The sequence below is a fragment of the Echinops telfairi genome, unplaced genomic scaffold (genome assembly GCF_000313985.2).
Source record: "Echinops telfairi isolate 266 unplaced genomic scaffold, ASM31398v2 ScPeMD7_22;HRSCAF=79, whole genome shotgun sequence".
NCBI lineage: Eukaryota > Metazoa > Chordata > Mammalia > Afrosoricida > Tenrecidae > Echinops > Echinops telfairi.
In genome coordinates, this window is record NW_022103919.1 from 2564897 (window position 1) to 2572195 (window position 7299).

Sequence of the window (7299 nt, forward strand, 5' to 3'; positions counted from 1 at the left end):
ATGGAGAGACCTGGTTACGATGTAATTTAGAACGACAGCTGGTTGCCATGAGGGATACGGATGGAGGGAAGGGGGGAGGGCAGAGACTTCAGTTAGGAGGTTGTTGTGGTAGTCCAGGCTGGAAGCCACGCTGGGAGAAGGGCGATCCATCGATGCTAGAGATAAAGAAGCAGTCTTAGAGTGGACACTAACTAGAGGGAGTCTTAGGAGTAGAAGCATCAGGCAAGCGACTGGTTTGATTTGCAGGACAAGGAAGGGAGAGTTAGGACAGATTTTTTTTTTCTGGTTTGGAGGATTTGCCATTCATTGATTTGACAGACTAAAAGGCAGGTTTGCTAAGGGATTATGTGGAAGGGTGCCTGGGGACTATACCAAAGAAGATGGTCAAGCGTCGATAAGCGTACATGCTCAAATTAAGCCTCAGGTCTGGACCGGAGATTTGGGCTGGGTCATCCGATGATTGAGGGTGTGTCAGATGACGCAAGGAGAGAATGGGGAGTAAGAGGGCCAGAGCACTGACATTGAAGCATGGGCAAAGGATAGTAGACTCAGGGTTGTGGTGTTTTTGCCCCTTTAAAATTACCGTCTGTGATTTAAATGAGCTGTTGTCAGTTTACAATCCTATAAATAATCTTTTATGAGATCAGTATGCTTTGCTTAGTTAAGCAGACATTCTTTATTAATTAGGCAAAATTGTTGTCTAGTTTTAATGATAGCTTTATGGGCTAGCTTACAGTCAAGCTTTCCAGGTAATTTCCAAGCATTAGATTCAGGAATTCTTCCAGACTCAATGGATCTAGCAAGTCTGGTTTCTATTTGAGTTTTAAATTTTGTTCCACACGTTCCCTCCTTTTAGAGCTCCAGTGTCTTTTTAAAATGTTTGCGTTGTTTTTGTGAATTGGGTGAAGGTTTACAGGGTAGATCACCATCAGTGTGACATTCAGAAATTCATACATGTTCCGACTCAGCTCATCAATTGCACGCCCCTCAATGGACCATCACTTACCCCACTTCCTAGTCCTCCACCTTTCCAAGCCTTCTAAACATTGCCCTTGGGTGAGTACTGTCCCTTTGACCTTAAATGGTAGTTAAGTTCAAGGTAAGTTCTGCCCCAGACCTAAAGGTGGCTGAGGATCACAGGTCTCTATCTGATGAGTAAGCTTGGTCTCTTTTATAAAGATTTTGAGTTTTGTTCTACGTTTTCTTCCACTCGAACCAGGAGCTTCTAGTACAGTTCTTTTCAGAACAACTGGCAGTGGTAGTCGGGTACCATCTAGTTCTTCTGGTCTCGGGGTTGTGGAGGCTGGTGTTCGTGTGGGCTAACTTGTTTCTATGTCTGTTTTGGTTTTTGTCTCTCTTCTTTCCTCTGGATTGGAGAGATCAACCACCGTGCCTTAGATGGCTGCTCGTGAGCTTCTAAGACCCCTGAGGCTGCTCACCCAATTAGGATGGAGAACATTGTTTTTGTGACCTGTGTTAAGACAGTTGACCTGGGTATCTTAAAATCAGGTCCTTGACTGTATTGATTTAACTGTTCATGATTGTTTTGAGGAAGAAATGAAGAAATAGACATCAAAGTATATAGTATCTTGGCTCTGGAGGAAATCTTAGAAGCATTTGGTCCACACTTTCACCCAAATCAGGAAGTCAGATTGTGCTAATCTGTTGGATGGCTCACCCTCTTCTCTGTGGTTCCTGGGGATAGACGTATTGTATCCTGTCCCATTGCTAGTAGAGATTCACAAGGCAAATATAAACTATTAGAAGTGTTGCAATAGGGAGAGCAGAAAGGCTGAGCTTAGATGTCATTCAGGACTTTCTAGTTGATTCTAATCCCTTTGCAGGTGATTCTTATCCGCTTCCTGTAATACCAGCAGAAACAAAGTTGCTTCGGTTTGGCAGGTAAGGAGGGTAAAAAAAATGGTGTTTAGGTTTAGAGGGCTTTTAGGACTCCGTAGTAGGAGTAAGAGTGAGCCCATCCCTGTGTTGACACTCTTCTCTCAGTTTATTGTACACACCCCTGTCTTGATGAAGCTCCTGGTGGTGTCCTGTGTGCATTCCTTGAATTATTAACTATAAAGTCAGCAGTTCAAATCCACCATTTGCTGTGAGCAAGAAAGACAAAGCAGTCTACCGTTCTAGGTTTAAAGTCTGGGAAATCTGAAGGGGTAGTTCTCTATGGTGCTTATAGGCAGGTGCTATGAGCCAGAATCAACTTGATGGCTGTGGGTTTGGCTTTGGTTTATCACCTTGAAAAAGGAGCCCTGGTGGCTCTGTGGGGTAAATGTTGGGCTGCTAATTACGAGGTCAGCAGTTCAAACCCACCAACCGCTCCAAGGGGTAAAGGTGACCGTGCCTGTAAATATTTATGGTCTCAAAGCCCTAGGGAGCCGCTCGACTCTGAGCTATTGGGCCATTGTGAGTGGGAATCAACTCAGTGGGCATGGGTGACCATCTTGAGAAGGAGCCTTGGTTGGTGAAATGGTTAAGCACTTGGCTCCGAGCCAAGAGGTTGGTAGTTCACACCCACCCGGTGGCTCCACGGGAGAAAAGAGATCGCTGCAGATGAAACTGGGTGCTTCCAAGACTACAAATCTTTATACACCTTTCTCCCTCGGAGAGCCTAGTGGTTTCGAACTGCTAACTGACGCATAACCCATTACGTCACCAGGGCTCCTCTGTAAAGACTACAGCCTAGAAAACCCTATGGGGAAGCTCTACTCTGTCCCAGGGTCGGTGTGAGTTGAAGCAGACAACAGCACCCAACAGAAACGTCTTCGGGAGAGCTGGTGCAGCCGGAGAAGAAGGAAAGAAGCCCACTCCTTGGTCTCTGGAGACATCAGTGGTGTTAACAGGAGTGGCTAGGGACTTGGAAATAAAACCCTCGAGCTGAGTCAGACTCCCTCAGTTCTGTGTTAATTTCACACTGCGGACTCCGAACAATAGACTACTGTGCAGCCAACTCTTTCAAAGTCACCCGGGCTACAGAGCTCCTCTTAGTCTGGGGAAAAGCTGTAATTCTCAATTTCAAGAGAAGGCAATTAAGAGGTTACCTGGAGAGTTTTGCAGTTTACCATCCTTTAGAATCTGAAATAAAATGTAACAAGGGAATTGTGTGCACGAGGGAAGTGCACGAGGGAATTGTGTGTATGGTATTGCCTCAATCTCCCCTAAGCGCTATTTTCATCATAACAATTTTTTCCATTTTCATTTTATTTCAGAGCATCGTGTGCCACAAAAAAAATTACCTCAGGGGCCGCATGCAGCCCACAGGCCGCCAGTTTGACACCCCTGCTTTAGATAACCTCAGGGTGGATTGTCCTGCACTCTGTTGTTTGATTGTGTGGTGGGGCTTCTGTTTATTTATATTTATCCTGCAGGGAGTTTCGAGATTTGAGTTACTGGGTTTTCTTCGGGTTTCACTAAGCTATAATTATCTGACCAGTTTCTCATAGAGTAGCAATGTTCGCCATCCCTCTTGAAGAAAAATTTCCAACAACCCGAACATTTGAAAGAATAGTGGGATCATCACCCTCCTATCTTTTCCATTGATTTAACTGCTGCTAACTCGTGGCCACGTTTGTGTTTATTTTTCTATATACATACCTTTCGTTATTTGGAAGTCAATCGATTATGACTTCTCCCCTAAACTCTTCAGCCCGTGTTCCCTAAGAAAAGGTTATTTTCCTCCATAAGCATCCAATACTCAGCTTGCGCTTGAAATTCTCTCCCCCTTACCTCATAAAATGTTCGAATCTGGAGGACATCATGCTGAATTTTAAAAAATTAGTCAATCGCACCAGGACAAATAGTCCATGCGATCACTCATGTAGAAGGTCAGGAGAAAGCTTTCACACGCACCGTTTCCTGTTTCAGCATGCCTCTAGCAAGTTGTGTTGTGTTTTTAAAGCTGGAATTGAATGAGGTTCACACACTGTGCTTGGTTACTATGTTTCTTTGTCTCCTGTACTCTCCCCCTGGCACTCTTTAAATTGACAGTGACATTTGAAGAGCCGAGACCCTGGTCTCTTAGCAGAGCCGACAGCCTGCATTTGCTGGCTTCCTTGTGTCCTCTGTCTGTTGAGTTCCTATTCCCTGGATTTCCTGTAAATGCAAGTTAGGACGTTTTCAATTCATAGATAGATTCAGGGGGAATACCCCATAGCTAATGTTGTATAAACTTCTCAGATCACGTGACCGTCCCGTAACCCGTCAATTGTAGCAGCAGTGATGATCTGTATTCAAGTCACTTATTCTCCTGCGGTTTGCAAACGACGTTTGTTTTTCTAATTTTATGATTCTTTCAGCTGTGTTTTTCTGTAAAGAGACCTTTAATTCCCTCTCCCTCTGTTGGCTCCCGTTTTAAATCTCATTATGCATCATGAGACCACTATTATAGAAAGTGGTCTTCAAAATTAATTAAAAATTAATTTATTGTCTTAAATGATGAAACATAACATTATTAACTATTTAAAATTATTTTTTATCATTTTAGTTTTTTAAAATTTTAAGAAATCATTTTATTGGGGGCTCTTACAACTCATAACAATCCATACATTAATTGTATCAAGCACATTGGTACATCTGTTGCCTTCATCATTACCAAAACATTTTCTTTCTACCTGAGCCCTTGGTCTCAGCTCCTCTTTTTTCCCCTGCCTCCCCCACTGTCCCACCCTAGTGAACCCTTGATAATTTATGTATTATTTTCATATTTTACACCATCCACTGTCTCCCTTCACCTTCTATCAGTTTTGATCCTCAAATTGAGCCATGCCTGCCCAGTAGGAGACCCCTCAAACTGACAACAATTCGTTTTTGAGCAACGTTGGATACTAATTGCCTGTCTGCTGTTTTAGGGAATAATTTCTTCCTTTAAGGCAGCCGTTCTCAACCTGTTGGTCTCGGGCCCTTTGGGGGTTGAAAGACTCTTTCACAGGGGTCACCCAATTCATCACAGTAGCAAAATGACAGATATGAGTAGCAACGAAAATAATGTTATGGTTGGGGGGGTCACCACAACATGAAGAACTGTATTAAAGGGTTGTGGCATTAGGAAGGTTGAGAACCACTGCTTTAAGGAGCAGCAGAGTGATTAAATCAAGCTAATTAACTCGGCAGGTACATCCCATAGTCATCGGAAGATGGGCTGAGTGAATTGATTGCCTTGTGCCTTACAGACCCTGGTGGTAGAAGTCAGAGGTTGGAACCTACCAGTCACTCCATGGGAGAAAGAGGTGGCAGGCTGCTTCCAGAGAGATGGAGAGCCTTGGAAACACTGCCCTACAGGATTCCTTCTTTTTCCCTTTTAAAAAATAGTTTTATTGGGGTGTCTTATAGCTCTTACAACAATCCATCCGTCAATTGTATCAAGCACATTTTTTGGTACATTTTTGTAATCATTTTATTGGGAGCTCATACAACTCTTATCACAATCCACCCATACATCAGTTGTGTCCAGCACGTTTGTACATTCATTGCCCTCATCATTCTCAAAACATTTGCCCTCCACCTAAGCCCCTGGCATCACATTTGTGCATATGTTGCCATCATCATTTTCAAAACATTTTCTTTCTGCTAGAGCCCTTGGTATCAGCTCCTTTCCCCCTACCCCCAATCGCTTTGAGTCTAAATTGACTTGAGGCGGTGAATTTTGGTGAGAGAGACCCATGAAAATTTTATAAAGCCATAATTAGAGGTCTTAAAAATTGTATGTTGCTTGTGAAAGAGCTCTCAATAACACTGTCTCAGCTATCGTAATTGTTCTTTTAAGTAGTGTATATAAACTCAAAGATGAGGCTTTCTACTCCCATAAAGATTTACAGTCTTGGAAACCCACAGGGCAGTTCTATTCTGCCCTGTATGGTTGCTATTAGACTTGGCCTGATAGCAGTGAGTCTCGTTTTGTTGTGTTTGGGATTTTTACTTTTCCAGTTATCCTTTAAAATTTTTTGTAGGTTTTTTTAAAAAGTGAATTCTGATTTTATTTGATTTTTAACAGTTTATCCACATATAATTCATGTATCATGTTTTAGTGTTCTAAAGAGTTGTACATTCATCACCCCAATCTATTTCTAGAGCATTTTCTTCATTCTCCTATCCATTATTATTAACTACTCATTTCCTCCCAGTCTTCCCTGTCTTAACCCTAAGGAATTATTCATCTAATTGCCATCTCTATGAACTTAACAGAATTTCATATAAGGAACATCATTCAAATATTTGTAAAAAGGCAACCGAAAAAACCCCCAGCAATTGCCACAGAATAAAACTTAATCCAAAAGATAGCAGAATATAATAAAAACTAGAATAATTGGAAATGGGTTAAGAGGAAAAACAAATGGTAAGATGTTAAATATTACCATAACTGTATCTGCAGTAATCCACATTCTTATGTACTCTGTTTGGGAGCAAGACCATTCATATTCTTGGTCAATGGACCTAGGGAATTCAATGGAGACCTAATCCATGTGGAAGACTCGTCAAAGGGATTGGGGGCTTTCACTGTCATCCATAGCCTTCTGCAAACTGGGTGCTCAGCATTTAAGCTCCGATACAGTCTCCCTCTCTGATCTTGGATTTTATTGTTAATCATTCTTTGATCACACTGGTTGGTATGCTTCTGTGCAGACTTAGCTGACTGTAAGTTTTATCCTAGATAAGAACATATATAGCATACATATAGTTTAAAGAATAGATAACTTTGTCCTTAAGTGAATAGAAGAGTACTTGCTTGGAACCCCTGCGCGTCCTTTATTATTTGAAAATATGTGTATCAAACTCATTGTTCGCTGTGCAGGAGAGGACAGACATATAGCCACTCTTACAGGGAGTCTCCTACAGAGAAGACTGGTTGAATAGTTTCTAGGTTAGAGTCTGATTTCAACTTCTTGGAGAGCTCTCAAGATCTCCTTCTGAGGAACTCAGTGGGCAAGGTTGTGACTGAGTCCTGGCAAACAGGCTTCATTACAACTGGAGTTTCTGACGGGGCTTCATTGTTTAGGCATATAGGGAAACAAATCGATTGCTCTCTGCTTTGTACTTCTAAACTCAACATGACCTGCTTAAGTTCTCAAGAGTAAGTATAAAAGAACAATAAAAAAATTATATAATAAAAGAATATAATAAGGATAAGAATTGAAAATAATAATTCTGTGGGGTGACATGAGGGCTCTCTGGAATCCGGACCCAGCTCCCCCAGGTTAAAGAAAGGGCTGTGGCGAGGACAGCATTTGCTGGGTCTCTTTCTAAAGTTACTTTCTAGATTTCTTGTTGTGGCCAACAGGAAGTAACGGGAAC

At 42.0% G+C, this 7299-nt stretch overlaps 1 pseudogene; it reads left to right on the top strand.

Annotated features, from left to right (window-relative positions):
• The first annotated feature begins 1081 nt into the window (after positions 1-1081).
• Positions 1082-7299, top strand: part of LOC101644078 — a 10045-nt pseudogene continuing 3827 nt past the window's right edge.